This window comes from Aotus nancymaae, unplaced genomic scaffold, assembly GCF_030222135.1.
Source record: "Aotus nancymaae isolate 86718 unplaced genomic scaffold, 86718_ANA_hifiasm-v0.15.2.pri h1tg000041l, whole genome shotgun sequence".
NCBI classification, from domain to species: domain Eukaryota; kingdom Metazoa; phylum Chordata; class Mammalia; order Primates; family Aotidae; genus Aotus; species Aotus nancymaae.
The window spans coordinates 39,996,988-40,014,057 of record NW_026988455.1 but is presented as its reverse complement, the minus strand read 5'-3'; the positions used below and the strand labels follow the sequence as shown (position 1 = coordinate 40,014,057).

The window sequence follows — 17,070 nt, the reverse complement described above, 5'->3', positions numbered from 1 at the left end:
TTGAGCAGAAGTCTACTGGTGGCTTTGGGGAAAGCTCAGGTATCTTCAGAGGTAGAATGAAACAGATGTGGCTGACATGGACTTTCCCCCCTTCTTTTGTTTGGAACACAGATGTGATGACTAGAACTGCAGCGGCCATATAGCAACCAAAGTGAAAAGCCTAAAGAATGGCAGAGATATCATCCCAAGTGTCATGAAGGTACTGAACCAGTAGAAGCAGTCACCCACATGTAGGCATTTTGTTGTGTAAGAAAGATAAACTGTATTCATTTAAGTCATTTGTTCTTACTAGCTGCTGAGTGTAATATAGAAGTTATTAAAATAGTCCAGAAAATATTTGATGGGGACACGAACTAGGTAACAATTGGGACTAGAAATGCTAGGACAATGAGTGTAGGGAGCCAGCCCTGCATCACCTGTGGGTACCCCAAGTTTGATGGTGACAAAGGAATGAGAAAAAGAATAAGAATGCAAAGAGTGGGACCAGGGGGCCATCTCTTATTACTTTTGGAGGAGGCAGTGAAGGCCCTGAGCTCTGATCAGCCATACTATTTATTGATTACAATCACTTTGATCTATAGGGTAGGGGTGGAGTGATGGTGGAGTGAGTCAGTGAGCTGGAAGTGAATCAGTGAGTCATAATTGGTGTGTAATCCTAAGGATTGATAACAGTGGCAGTTTGGGAGTTTCACAAAACAAGAACATGTAGTTGTCTTTAGCCTATTATCTATGTGCAGCTGATGGAACGTGGGTCTTACAAGGAGCTTACAAGTCTGGCTACGTCATAGTGCGACAAAGGGGTTTACATCCTTGAGCACAATGTTTATGGTAAGAGTGTCTAGGTCACCCTGCACAGGAACATGAGGCATGGAGAGGCCTTCCTCCTCAGAGGCCTCCCTCCTCAGAGGCCTCCTGCAGCCTTCCGCCATTTGTTGTTCCTTGTTTATGTGTTACTCAAAACCAATTTATGTAGGCACTCTGTAAGTCCTTTCTCCTTTGCTGTTTTTCCCAACAAACGAGAAACATGTAGATGGCTGAATTCACAGGACTAAGTCACTAGCTGTGGGTTACAAGAGAGACTGAAGACTCGGGAATCACTGAGATTCTGATTTAAGATTTTTTTCCCATGTTCACCTCTGCCATCTTGTATTTCACTTTATTTCTTAACCATACTTAGTTCTTTTGAAAACCTCTTCCTTTTAAAATGTTCTCTGCTTAATATTGCTTAATTCCAACTCCACCTAGTAAGCTCCCATTTATACTTTAAATTTACTTCAAATATCACCTTCTCTTTAAAGTACCACTCACTTAATTCCTAAAAGTAGAATACTCCTCTTCTGTGGACAAAAACTACTATTTTTGAATGATTATTATGTACCAGATATTAAGTGCTTTACAGAGATAAAGTAATTTTCATTTTTTAAACTAATCTCTGAGTCAGGTACTACTAGATGTATCTTATATGACAATTTCTTATATGAAGTGACATCAGTAAGGATGGCTATTGTTTGCAGTAGAAGCTTCAGGTTTCAACTGAAAAATTCTCCACTAGAAAGTGGCATAATCAAAGGCAAAGGACACAGGTGTTAAACTATTTGGTTTTAAATCTTTTTTTCCACCACTTATACACTGTTAGTCTGAGCAAATTCTGTAACATCCCTGGGCCTCAGAACTTATCATATGTAAAAGAAGGAAAAAATAGCAATCCCTTCAAAGATTGGCTATGAGAAATAACTGAACTATAAATGACTTTAAAATTCCTAATCCTTGTAAGCACATGATAAATATTAGCTATAACAATTATTATCGTAGAATGGATTTTCCTGTTAGCCAATGGGAATGCAAGGCAATTCTCATTACTTACTCCTATCAAACCTTTAAATAACACATTATTAGTCAGCTATTATCAATTGTCTATAATAGCTGTCTATAATAAAATTATCTATAATTTACTTGCATAAATAATTTGATGCAGCTACCTAAAGTCTATCCATTAATCCAATGTGAAGTTAGTTATACTAGAGAAGGAGAGACTTCATGGAAAAACATTAGGAGTAAAACTTTTTAACAGTATCTAAGTATGACATGATTAAGTGTCAATTAGCAAAACGTCTGCCAGTGGGTCAGAAAATTCCTGTGGTTTGTAGGCTCTTGTCAGATATTTTTGGTTGTGTGACTTTTGAAGTCTAGCTATTTAGAAACCCATGCTATTTTTTGAACCTGACACCACAGTAGCTCATGGCCTGAAGGTTACCCTTCGGGTATATCGCAGTATGTTGGGTTGAGCACTCCCCGTTGGGGCTGGCTTTCCCCCTCTGTGAAAAAGTACTGGCTACCATTGATTATCCTTGGGCACTCTCATTAAATCTGACCTTAAAACTGAGAATATTTAGGAAGCCAAAAACTTCAATGCTTAAAAAAAAAAGTCTATTATGTAATAATTTGCAGACACCCTGACAAGAAGGTGGTCTAAAACCATAGGTCATTTATCTGGTTACATAGAAAAACTTGCATTATGTCAAAAAACTGGCATTTATCCAGATTGGGCAAAAATGCCTTGGTGCAGATGGGAATATTGTCTCAAACCAAAGCTACCAATATTGCACTCAGTAGTTAACTGTCTAGTTGTGGAAATGCAGATCTGTCTGGTTGGTGAATCTACCTGATGAATCTACCAAACTCATCTGAGAAGGTGGACCTACGTTCCCTTATTTTGTGTTTCACTGATCCTCTTGCCCCTGCACTTGCTGACAATTTAGGAGAGCTGTGTGCATGTTCCTGGTGCTAAAATCCCATAGCACTTTGGAGAAAGGGATTTCAAAACTCACATCAGAGCAACCTCTCTGTACTACTCCTCCCTGTTTCTCTTTCCCTGCTTCTTGCTATATACATCTTTCGACCTTATTTCATTTGTCACCAGCAATTTTCGTGCTGGTGATTTCGTCTTTCCATCTCCCTTCTTCTGTCCTGCTTTCTTCAAAGATCAATGTCCATCCTACTCCCTCCTCCAGAAGCCTTTGCTCCAAATGCATTCCCTCTGATTTCACTCACAGTGGAATTTCCCAGCTCCCCAGACTCAGTCCTGGCCACAAAAGCCTCTCCACCCCTCTCTCCTGCTCCTAGTGTCCTTGATCAAGCTCCAAACTCCTCCCCACACAAGTCAAAGGTCCACCCCTCCCCTGTCTTCCAGAAAGGGGTGTTCTCACCAGTCCTTTCCCTCCAAGCAAAATTCTGCTCCTGCCCTCTGCTGCTGTGGAAGAGACTGTTTCTTAGGACACACATAGCTTTGCCAAAATCCTTCTCTTTTGGTTCCTGCACCAGATTCCTCACACTGATCTGCAAGATTTCTGGGCACAGGTGAGCCTTCCAAGCTGTAACTGGGCTGAGTGGGTTTGTTAAGACTACTGGATAATTATCCTGGCAAGTAATTTTTCCCTAAAAATGGTCCTCAACTGGAAATGTGAGTTTGTTGAAACTGTTGGATAATTATCCTGGCAAGTAGTTTTCCCCTAAAAAATGTCCTCAAGATGACTGGAAGTGCCACATAGTCACCTTGAAAAACTTTTGAAAAATGTATGCACCCCTAGAGATTTTGATGTAATTGTTCCATGTGGACATGCAATTGTTTAACACCTCCTGAGGGAAGTCTAATGTGTGTGTTTAGACTTCAGAATCAGTATAGAAACCTTCAACCTATGTATGTCTTTCTCACCAAGGTTTAAAAAAAATGCTTAGGATTCACTTTGAATCCTCTGTGATATAGCAGCCCACCCTTGTAAGGCTTAGGGAGTCTTACATCCCCTGTCCTCAGCCTGAATTTATCCTCAAAACACCAGGAACAGAATGTGCTTCAGTGCTTTCCAAGAATGTTGCTGAGAAAGTTGGCAAAGCATCTGAGCCTGGTAAATCACCAAAGAGAATTTAGTAAAAGAAACGGAAGGGCCCAGGCTGAGAAAAAAAAAAAAAAAAGCCAAGGTGATCACACAGTTACTTACATTAGTCGATGAACTGCTAATTGTTCTGGATACTCTGGAAAAATAGTATTGTTGGGCAATTAACAATGTGCATCACACTTGGCTTTTGCCCTTCTTTCCTTTTAGCTTTCATTATTGAAGGCTAGAGCTGGTCTTAGACATCTACTCTGATGTTACCATTTTACAGATGAGAAAACTGAAGCCAAGAGAGACTGTGATTTAACAGAAATTCCACAGCTAAATAGAGGAAGAGAGGGGCTGGAAACACAGTCATCTTTCTGAGTCCAGTGTTTTTCCAGCCACGCATACCTCTTACCTACTCACTACTCAGCTTTGAAAATGCAACTTATTGTCAATGTAGAAACTATCAATTTTTGTTGTGTGTGTATGTGTGTGTATGCTCAAAAAAAATTGAATTTTCTCCTGGGCAAGCACTAGATGTAAATAATTGGTGACTCATTATTCAGCTCAAAGTGGGAAATAAATGGGAAAAAAATGACTTTCTCTCTCCAGGTCTCTCTATAGCAGGATGATTTATTACCTCCCAGAGATGTGAGTTTTGAAAGACAGTGCAGACTTTGTTTACTGCTATATCTGCCACATAGTAAGACTGCAATTAATGGTAGTTTTGCATGTAGATGTTACATTGATTAGTCACTCGGCTTTTTTTTTCTAAGTTTAAATGCATATTCATGGTTTTTTGTTTCCCACAAAGAATATATCTCTCAATTTTAACTCCAAAGTTTATCCCTTAAAAAACAATACCAAGCAAATTGGTGTACTTAGCTACGTTTTATCTATGAAGCTTAGAAAGGTTAAATAAGGACAGGCGCTGTGGCTCATGCTTGTAATCCCAGCACTCTGGGAAGCAGAGATGGGTAGATCACCTGAGGTCAGATTAGGAGTTCAAGACCAGCCTGGCCAACATGGTGAAACCCTGTCTCTAATAATAATACATAAATTAGCTGGTTGTGGTGGTGCATTCCTGTAATCCCAGCTACCCAGGAGGCTGAGGTAAGAGAATTGCTTGAACCTGGGAGACAGAGGTGACAGTGAGTCGAGATTGCGCCATTGCATTCCAGCCTCGGTGACAAGAGCAAAACTCTGTCTTAAAAAAAAAAAAAAAAAAGAAAGGGGAAATTAGTAGATAAGATACATGGCAATGTGTTATCTTGAATATTAAAAGTGGAAGCTATTTATGCTGATTATGGGAGTTAAGATAAACATGACTTTCACTGTTGGTTCTTTTTATAGGAGAACAAATTGGAATGGTTTTTACCACCCTGTCACTTTCATCTGAACTGGAAGACAAATTCATTGCTGTTTGCAAAATAATTTTTCAGTTTATTAAAATTTGTTATTTCTAAAGCTTAGAAGAAATGAAGTGTTGGTCTTCTCTAAAATCAAAGAGCTGTACATTTACACTAGCCAAAGCGTATATGTCCATCAATGCTATTTGTCTATGTAAATAATTCGAGAAGTGTGAACAGTTTAGTCGTGTTTTCTTTCAGGAGAAGGGAATACTAAATTTTTCTTTCTAAGTCACTAACTTTCTCTCTCCAAGTCTCTGTAAAGCAATTACTTTTGATGTAATTGGTCCATTGGTCCAAAGCCTGGTGAGAAAGACATACATACGTTGAAGGTTTGTATACTGATTCTAAAGTCTAGACACACACATTAGACTTCCCTCTGGAAGTGCTAAACAATAGCAATGTCCAAAGTCTCTCCAAGTCATCTGTAAAGAGAAGGCTGCTTTCTCCACTGACGTTCCTTTTCTTCTGTCTATAGTTACCATAAAATACAATAGTTAATAAAAATATTCTGCATGTATATACAGCATTAATTTTTTTTGGAGGGGGTGTAGGATTCTCTTGGTCGCAAGTAACGGAAACCAGTTCTAGCTTGTTCAAGTGGGAAATAATTCAACCTAGGAACAAGAGTGTACCTAGGTCTCCTGAAGGTAGAAGTGGTGAATGTAAGGTCACAAGGTCCCTCTTTATCTTTTATTTCTTTCCTTGCTACCTCATTTATTTTTCTAACATGCTTTCTTAGGTCCACCTGATGGGTGAAAGACCACTAAATCATATCTTCAGAACTTAGATTTTATAGATCTAGCTGCCCAGAGAAAGGATGATCTTTCACAGTCCTCTTCCCTATTCCTAAGGAAGATTTATATTGGGCTAGTGGCCCATTCTTAGATTAACCACCCATGGTCATAGAGCAGAAATAATTTAGAAAGTCACCCTAATAAACAACCTGGGAAGTCCAAGGACAGAAGGAATAGGCAATCAACTAGATAGCCATTAAATGGCTTATAATTCACCAAACACTTCTTTTTTTTTTTTCCTTTTGAGACAGAGTCTCACCCTGTGCCAAGGCTGGAGTGCAGTGGCACTATATCTGCTCACTGCTACCTCTGCCTCCCAGGTTCAAGCGATTCTCCTGCCTCAGCCTCCTGAGTAGCTGGGATTGTAGGCACGTACCACCACCCTGGCTAATTTTTGTATTTTTGTAGAATCTGGGTTTCACCATGTTGGCCAGGCTGGTCTCGAACTCCTGACCTCAAGTGATCCACCCGCTTCGGCCTCCCAAAGTGCTGGGATTACAGGCATAAGCCAATGCGCCTGGTCCCGGTGCTTTTAAAAAATAATAATCTTGTTTAATCCACAAACAATGACAAACCACTCTGCACCTAATTCTTTTATAGCGCTTTCCACTTTCTAATCTTATTTTTATTAACTTAGTTTCCTCATTAGTCTGTGAATTTTTGTTTTGGATTCTTAGCGCTTGATATCAGGGGGTTTGGTAAATATTTGCTGAAAGAATATGACTAAATCTGTAAGGTAGGATAGTTAGAGGAGAAAACTGGGATTCACTGAGGTTAAGTGGAGGCACTGAGGTCCTCCCATGAATGAGTATAAAGTCAGCTGCTGAAGCCTCCATCCCTTTCCATGTCACCAGGCTGCTTTCTCCATCAACTTTCCTCTTCTGTCTATGGTCAGTGACTCACCTTGCAGGATTTGGGTCTGGTGGTTAGAACTGTGAAAATAATCAAATTAGGATAGAGATGCCATTCATTTTGCAAAAATTTGATTTTGCAAAAATTTGATTTTGCCATCTTAGTGCATTAGGTAAGAAGAGCTTTCAACTAATCTTGAAGAGTCTGGATTTTCCTCCTAAATGTTTAAAGGGAGAGAGACTACTTAGTCTATGTCTAAAACTACAAAAATGAGATAGACATTTTTCTGTTTTAGGTGTTTTATTCCTGAAAATGATTCTTGACTTGGCAGTCATTCCTGGAGAGGTGACCACTCCTCTCATCATTTTGGTGATGATTTTTGTTTTTGTAAGAGCTCTCAGGAGAAAGGGCAGAAAGCAGGTGTCCCCTCCTGGCCTTTGGTCCTTCTATTATTTTTTGGCTAGATTTCCTTCTGCTAATTCTTATTCTTAATCTAACTTCTAAATTCTTAATCTAATTTCTTTAGATTTCTTTTTGTTAATTCTTAACAGTCAAATAGGAAATAAAGTGAGCAAACTGATTTAACTATGCTTTTTTCCATGACACTTGGTCTCTTGGTTCTTTTTTAGGGTTTGAAACAGTATCAATATGTCTATATTGGAGCTTTCTTTATTTGATACACTATCCAGAAATTCGAGCCAAAATTCAAGAAGAAATTTGTAATATGCTTTCAGATGAAAAATATAATTCTTACAATTATCATTTTTCTTTTTAAATCAAAAAAATAATCTTTTTAAAGATGGAAACATTGGGCTGAAACCACCCAGATTTGAAGACAGGAGAATTTTACCATACACAGAAGCTTTCATAAGTGAAATATTCAGACATGTCTCTTTTCTTCCATTTACTATTCCGCATTGGTAAGCATATAATTCTCCTTTGAAACAGCAACCAGTGGTGGGGTGGAGGCATTGAAAAATCTTAAGATATTGGAATATTTTAAGTACTTTAAAATATATATTGTGTTATTATTCTAATATTACTTTAAATATTATTTTTAAATAACATAATACAAGTTTTGTGTTCAGCAAAAGCATATTTTGTGAACATTTTTCATTACTAAACTATGCTGTCATTAGCTTTTATTTTATATGTACTAATCATGGAGACAGAAAAATATGGAAAGTCCAAACAACGGATACTCCAACCATAATATGTATTTGGCTATGAAAAGTCATGCAAACTTGCTTAATTTCATCTAAGGAGCAGACTTAGCTTCCTTCTGATATGGATTGGTTTTTAGTAGCCTAGAATTTTGCTGGACAGTAAACTAAAGAAGCTAATGTCACAATTAGATTAAACAGAGTATTCATTTGCAGACACTTGAAACTTTACTGAATCTTATTCCAGAATCAGCACACAAATGTATGCCAGCATAGACTAGGTAGATAGCTTCATTAAATACATCTGTGGGAAACCAAATTTCTGGTAGTTTGACCTGTTTTTATTCCACACAATTAAAAATTATTAAAGAAAAACTAGAATTCTTAGAGTTTGTTCTTCCCTATCCCTTTAAATAGTGAAGGAGTGGGATTATCTCTCTTCCCAGGAAACTGATATAATCATTTAGTCATTGGTGTGAGAGCATGCAGTGTCCTTAGCTAAGTGTCCTGAAGGGCAAGACTGCCAGCCGAGCAAAGTCAAGGCCAGGTAGCAAGTGACATAGTTTCCTGTATTTTGCTCATTGTTTGCTGTCTTTATTCACACACAGTGACTATTTTCTCACAGTGATCCTTTTTTTTTTCTAGCTGCTCTGTCAGATCCTCTCTCAGTTAAAGCAAATTTCATTTTAACAAACTTAAAAAAATTTTTTAAAGTCCTACCTATTTAAAAGCAACTCTTCTGTCCCAACAACTTTTATAAGATGACTTTGGGTGCTTCATAAGAGTATTATCTACACTTCTGCTAAGCACCCAGGAACAGAAAGGCTCTGCCAAATTTATAGGCACCATTTGGAATGAAAGCGATCATCTAATTAGGGCCTGGTAAACTCATCTGAGGGTCCAAGTAATAGGGAGATATATGTATTAGGACATAGGTATTCATTGTATTATTAAAATTAAGGAAATATATTAAAATGTAAAATTAAAAGGACTACTGCATTGGCTAATGACAGCAGTGAGATATGAACCAGGAATTTTGTGCACACAAAAAAGCTATCTTACTTATACTGTTTAGCCCTGATCTATTCTACTACACTTGGAAGTTTATTGTTTTTCAATTAAAATGAAAATAAAAGGCACAAAATATGATAAAATAAATTTAAACAAACTAAATGAAATAAACTTAAGTAAAAGTGAGGGAATGTGTTCTCTTTCTGGGTCCACGAGGGGGCGTAGCTTTTAGGACAAAAATTTCCCTGGCGCCATGACCCCTTCCATCTCTCTCCATCTGGGAGATTCAATGGTTTATATTTGAATTTCGCGGGCACGAGAAGAAACTAAAAGTCAATCACTCCACTGGAAGTTCTAAGGAACTCCTTTCATTGGCCAGCAAAAGTTTGCTATTACATATAACACACACACACACACACACACACACACACACACACACACACACGGAAGACCAAACCATATCCTAATAAATATTTATTGCATATGTGTTTCTTAAAAGTTGTGTGGACAGCCATATATGTACATGAAACTTAAGGAATATAAAAGGAGAGAGAGGGAAACTCTACAATTTGCCCTTATATTTTAATACCAGTGAAATAAAATTTTACATACCAGGTTTCCGTAAAACAGAAGCATATAACTTCTTATATGAGTAGAATCTGAGCAGCTGAATACACAGAGGGAGTGTGGATAGAGATAGGCACGTGGCCATGCATGAGAAAAGGTAACCCTTCCAAAAAGCGAGTCTATTGCTTGTTTGGTCTTTCCCCTTGTTGGGTTTTGAGAAACTCAATAAATAACATTCATATCATTTGCCAAAGTTCAGTACCAGCCACAAAATAGACCATGCGTAAAATAGAAATTATGTTATTAGCTCTTTAAATAATCAGAGCTAGTTTTCACAATGTGGCTTAGAGCTAGATCAAGTAGACCTCAAAATTGACATACTTCTCTTCTCAGTCTCTGGCTAGTTCAAACACCTTCAGGTCTCCATTGAAGGACAATAAATTCAGCCTATTTCTGATTGTAGGTGAGATGAATCTTCATTACAAATTGGCTAATCTGAAGAGAGAACCCAGAAGTAGCTAGACAATGTACTTCTACATTGAGAGAAGTAGTATGCCTTCTCTCAAACTCATCAAATTGTAATGTTTCTGCTTGTCTTGGGGAAGTGGGTATGAGAGTAGGGTAATGAGGTAGGGACTGCCACAAGGAAACATAAAATGGTTGAATCCAATCCATGAATAATTATAGAGGTATAAATGGGAGAGGCAAACAGGTTTCAGGAAGGAGTTTGAGTATGAGACTAGAGAAATAGAATATTTGCTTTAGTGGCAACTTAGATACCATCTAACACAACCAACACCCTTGTTTCATAGCTAGGAAATAGACGTGCATAATAGATACAGGATTTGCTCAACACCTCACTGAGGGCAGCATCCAAAGTTCGGATTTCCTTGCTCCAATTCCATTGTTCCTTCTACCCAGTACTAAAAAGTGTGATATTTTGTCTTTCTAATCTATTAATAATAGACACAAACACATTGAGCACACAGAAGTACTTAATAATTCCCTTAATTGTTTCCTGATGTAATTTGATCTGCCTACTTATGGTCAATGCTGTTATAAAATGTTGAGACAATTTTCTACAGAAATGTTTAGCTCATAGAAGTGCTTTGAATATATTAAGTGCACAGTATCTTAACTTATGCAAGAAAAATAATTAATTTGACAAGAAGTGGAAATTGTTTTAATTAATGAGAGAATGAAGATGTATAAAGATACATTATTATAGTAAAAAAAAGACAAAAATAAAAATAGTCTGTGAGTTGCAGGTAGCAGTTTAAGGATGGGTAATTTGAATTGACAGGATGTGCTGTAATGCTGTTTTTTGCTTTCTTAGTACAGCAGCAGACATTACTCTGAATGGCTATTTCATTTCCAGGAAAACTTGCACATTTATTGACATGTATCAAGTAAACCATGATGAGTAAGTCACCAAAATTAATCTTTGGATAAATTTCTTTGCTTGCTTGGCTGTTTACTGTTTATTAATCTGAAAAAGATTTACTTTCTTCTTAGCCACACTTCACTCCTGTTTCTCTTGAAAGATATTGGAAAGAAGTTCCGTTTCTCTCCTCATCTATAATGCAAAGGGTGACATATTGACATAAATTGAGGAAAAATATAGGGCAAATTCAATTTCAAAAGTGGGCTCATTAGGAGAGATTTGGGCCAAGGACTTCATGGGCTCACCTTTTGCATGGTCATGGCTAGTATATTGAAATGCAGTCAGAAATCCCCCACTGGAATGTAAGCCACAAGCAGGGATTTTTTTTTTTTCTTTTTTTGTTTGTATACTTTTCCCTCTACCCTAGCACCTAGATTACTGCCTCACACATAGTTGGCACACAATAAATATTTGTTGAATAAAATAAAGTTAGAAGTTCACTCTCATCAACTATGAAAGAGAGGGCTGAGATGAGGGTACCTGAAGCAATGAAAGTGAGGATAATGATAGTGGTGATGGTGGTGCTGAGAATGATGATTACAGGCTCTTACTGTGGTCAGGGCACAAAATCTTGAAGTATCTTTCCTGAGCCTCAATAATAACATGATGCATTGGTGCTATCATGATCCCAATTTTATAGATAAAAAAACCCTCATCCAGGTTAAACACATTGTCTAAGGTCGCCTGTTCAGAAGGTGACAGAGGTAGAACTCAAATCCAAATGTGTAAATTTTATGTAATGGAAACCAAGTGCTACCTGTGGTGGTCAGGACTTGATGTTTCCAGTAACTGACAGACTGCATTCTTATGCACTCAGCAGAGGGTAAATATCTTATACAGCCTTTCCTCTTCACCCAAGATCTCATCTGATTGATGTTTCGCTCCAAGCTATTAGAGAGGGAGGTGATTATATCCTGTGTACCTAACAGCAGCTTCACAATCTCTGTAAACAGAAAGATGGTAGAAGACAAAGCATATCCTATCCCACTGCAACACTTACTGTCACAGAGATTGACACTTCTATTCTCCACAGCTGAGCATTTTAAAACCACTATAAGAAGAAATACAGCCAATGTATATTTAATGACATTTGTTCTTACTTAGTATAATCCTAAGTATTCTATTAATAATAACCCAGGAACTTGTGATTATAATGAATATTGAGTAGTGTTCAAACAAACTGAGTTAACATGGATACTACTAAAGAAATACCATTTGTATGGAGGCACTTGTTTAAGCTGAGTATGTAATTCAAGACTTGATATTATAAGAAAATCCCTCATACTTAATCTAAAGCATAGGTCACAAACTCAAGCATCTATTGAGCAATGAAAAATACCAAAAATAAGTGAATTGCACTCGGCGAAGCATTGTGGTGGGGGGTGTCATCTGCCACATTTAACTCAGCTCAGTAAACTTTTGGCAAGCAGGACATTGTCCCAGTGTTGTCAGTTTTTGCAATTATAAAAGAGACCTTGGAAATGCACATTTTATGTGAAAATCTGACTTTTAAATGTTAGCAACAATAAATTATTTTTAAAAGATTATGAGATCAAACCAAAATGCATTGGAGAACCGTGTAGAGAACTAATCCTCTAGGTCTGTGGCCTCTGGTACAGACAGAAACCAATTTTTCCTTCTGGAGAGATGATGACATCTACACACAAAGAGGGTCAGCTCTTTGTGAAGCCAGGTCAGTCCCTGATATATGGTTTAGGACCTACAGAAAACATGCTAACATTGGTTGTCATAAACAAGCCAAATATGGTGCCGGTAACAAAAGATTAAGATAGAAGAAAGAATCAGGTACACGGTAATTTGGGAACTGTGGGCAATCCCTCAATTAGAGTTGCTTTCTGAAGACCCAGATCCTCTCTGTATTTCCTAAATATATTTTTCTAAATATATTTATCATTTGTATCATTTCCTAAATATATTTTTACCAGAGTGAGAGATGTGGCCCAGTCTCATAATTCTTATTCATTCTGCTTAAAACAAAAGATATTGAATATTTATTAATTTTTGTTTATGTCATCAATTTGGAATATTCTTATGAGAATTTTATGGAATTCGTCATTTAAAATAATTAAATTTATGGCTAACCCACACCTTAAAGTTAGCAAGCCAAGCTTGCAGATGAGCTGAGCTAGATCTGGCTCCAGTGTATGGGTTGGCCATGAAACTAAAACTATCCCCAATTACAAGCAGAACTTTGCTCCTTGGGGAGTTCATCTGCTTAGATTCTCAGACTGAGTGGAGGGTTTCTTATTTAACTCAGAAAAATTTATAAAGTAGATTTTTAAGTATTTTATTCACTAATGAATTGATAGTCATTTTAGTGAAAATTAAGTGTAATTGTACGAAATCTGATTAGATTTGTCAAATATTAAAAGCAAAAGTGACATATATATTTGTAATTATATATAATCGTATGTCTCCAAAAGTACTTATACATATATGTATACATACCTCATCTATGTATACTTCCTTTCTCTATATACAATTTATAAGGAATATTCTAAACTTAAAGTAGTTCATGCAGAACAAAATTATTGTGGAAAAGTTGCCAATAATAGCAAAAAGTGAGAAAATAATTCCTTTTTAAAATGTTGTTTTTGTCTATTTTATGCAGAACTATTTGGGATAATCCTAACTTATTTAGACCTGAGAGGTTTCTAAACAAAAACAGAGAACTGAATAAAAGTCTTCAGAAAGTTTTGATATTTGGAACGGGCATCTGGAAGTGTCTGGGAGAAGATGTTGCACGGAATGAGATATTCATTTTCATCACTACTGTTCTGCAGCAGCTCAAGCTGAAAAAATGCCCCAGAGCCCAGCTAAACCTGACTCCTACATATGGGTTAGCCATGAGGCCAAAACCATACCAACTCCAAGCAGACTCCGTTCCTCAGGTAGTTCATCTGTTTAGATTCTCGGAATGAGCGATAGGTTTCTTATTTAATTCAGAAAAATAGATGATTTGAGTTTATTTAACTAGCAATGTATAGTTCACATCTCTGAGCTATACTATTAATTCAACACTGTGACATATTTTATAAAGTATGTTGTATAGCTTTAGTTTCAACATGAGACTTATTGTCTTGTGAGGATATTTTAATATAATAATAAAGTGTGAGCCTCACACAGTGGTGTCCCAGGTGTCATGTGGGTGTAAGTGGAAGGGAAAAGTGAGTGGCGGATTGACCAGGCAGGCAAGGGGACTCTGTCTACCTTCCCTTTACGCCAGCTTCAAATAAACAGGTATACTCATCTTTGCTTGAAATATAGGGCTCAGAATAAAGTTCTGATGTTAAATATTTCCAGTGATTTAGGGAATGGGTGCTGAAGAGGGCCAGAGAAGGGGGCTAGAGTAGTCTAGCAGAGAGCATTGCATGGTGACAGTAGATGAGCTAGGCTAGAGTTAGAGAAGTAGAGGGAACGAGATGACAGGGATTGCCTCAATCCCATTTTTGTATCAGATCATGTATTTTTGTGAATTAAAAATTTAATTGTAAATCAAATTGGTGTTTTCACCATGTTACCAACTTCTTTTGGTACATACTAAATATATATGTATATTATTAATCATTTACCAGGACTGCTATAATAACAGAATACCAGAGGCCAGGTAGCATAAACAACAGAAATTTATTTTCTCACAGTTCTGGATGTGGAAAGTGCAAGATCAAGGGGCCAGCCAACTTGGTTTCTCGGGAGGCCTCCCTCCTTGGCTTGCAGGTGGCTGCCTTCTTGCTGTGTCCTCACACTGCCTTTTCTCTGTATGCACACATCCCTGGGGTCTCTCCCTCTTTTTATAAGAACAATAGTCATAATGCAGTAAGGCCCCACCCTAGCAGTCTCATTTTAACTTAATTATTCTTTAAAGACCTTATCTCCAAATACATTCTCAAGTACTAAAGGTTGGGGTGTCAATGCATCAATTTCAGAGTGGGGAGACACAATTGAGCCCATAGTAGCATGTTATGAGAATAAAAGTGGCTGCTGATTTTTTTTAAATGCTTTCAAATGTAGGACTCAGCACTAAGTATGTGCTTTATTAACTGAACTTGTTAATGAGCTAAGGCATATAAGTGAACTTAAAATGGACAGTGAAAGAACTAGTATTTCAGATTGAAAGTTTGAAGTGGAATTGCATTATAAAGGATGTGGAATACAAGCTGAGAGGTAAGAGAACATCTGGGGTCTAATTCAACTGGGGAGAGCAATGAGAGAAGTGTGACTCTCTAGATAACGATGATCTTGGCCAAGATGTGCAATGTATGAAGTAGAGAACTTTTAAGCAATTCGGAGACATTGAAAATTAAAGTCAATGCTTAGTCTTTTTTTCCAATATAAATAAATTCAATATTCTCTTGGGAATTAACAATTGAATAGCTTGTGTTTCTCTGTAAAAGCTTTTGAAATTATTTATATTATCCTCATGACAGTGTGTCAAAATGAAACCATTCTTATATCTTTACTTGTCAAATTTTCTGTATACTCAAGAAAATGGGGTTGACTAGAAACTGTGAAAATCTTGGTATCTATTTATCTGATATTTTCTTTAAAGAATTACATTTTTCTAATCACTTTTTTAAAAATAAGCAAATCTTATACTTTCAACACCTTGTATTGTAAAATGCTATTTTGCATGCTTTCTCTGCTCCTACAGCATAATTAAATAGTATACTATTGGGCTTTTTGTATAATTTATGTTTGTATTTTATGTATTTTAGAAACATGGGTGAGAATAAAACTGGGAAAAGAAAGTGTAAAAGCAAAATAAGAATAGCTTTTCTTTGTCATTTAATACATAATAAGTTCATTTTAATTATGTATATTTACTTATCCTAAAGTAATAATTTATTTCATGAAATATGTAATCAGAAACAACATAGTATAACTGTATATATATATATATATATATATATATATATATATAAACTTGTACTAACAAAAATACTTTAAATAATCTGGAAACTACTCACAGAAATCATTATAACTATAGAGAAGTGATAATATATGGATATATGCATCCTCTGGTAATCCAAGATGAGTGAAGACTTAGAGTCAACATGTATGAAGTCTAAAAGCACAGTTATAGGAATTAAATATCCTGCTTCACACAAGTATATGCAGACACATCTCCCGGGCCTCCTTGTAGCCACGGCCCCTGGGGATTCCTGTTAACATTATAAAGACAAAGATCAGTCTGGAAACATTATCCACTGATGCAAATGAGTGCAGGATGTGCCTGGTCTCAAGTTCTTTAAAGAAGTAACTTGCACCCAGAATTTAAAAGAACAGGATCATCTCCCACATTGCAATTCTCTAATTTATTCCCAGTTAAACCTATAATTCAGAAGCAATATCAATCCATAATAACACAAGAAGAAATCTGAACTATTTTAAAGAAAGGCAGAAGGGGTCTTTGGGATTTTACTATCTACATAATTATTAATTAGGCTGTGAAATTTGTCCTGGTTTGCAGATGGTTCCTGGACTCTGGAAGTGTAGATACACAATTTGATATTTCAGATTCACATGGGACCTCCTCACAAAATTCAAGTCATGCTTTAAATAAACAAGTAAAAAAAACCCACTATGCTACATGCACTTTAAATCAGAAATAGCTAAAGGGAGTTGTTTTTATGGCTTAACAAGCTATAAAAACAAATTCCCTGTGAGGAATACTCCACTGGATTTCTCTTTAGATAAACAAAAAAATGCAGGATGCAGTCAACATGTTCTCTATCATAAACATTGTTAACACTGGAAGAGCCAAAATACATAAAAGCAATAAAAGTTTATAGGTCTTTTATCCTTCAAGTTGTTTCCACAGAATAGTTTACTTCCCTTCAGTATGACTATCAGGCCCCACAAAGAATAAACTCTACACACAAAAGTGTTTTTATTTGCTATCTCTGTATACTGAAGCATGGTGCATGAATA

At 36.7% G+C, this 17,070-nt stretch overlaps 1 protein-coding gene and 1 pseudogene across 2 annotated transcripts in view; one reads left to right on the top strand and one right to left on the bottom strand.

Moving 5' to 3' along the window:
• The window catches only part of ALDH1A1 (aldehyde dehydrogenase 1 family member A1), a 174,811-nt gene that overhangs the window by 137,737 nt on the left and 20,004 nt on the right, over window positions 1-17,070 (bottom strand). The window lies entirely within an intron of this gene.
• Window positions 388-15,872, top strand: LOC105718631 (cytochrome P450 1A1-like; annotated as a pseudogene).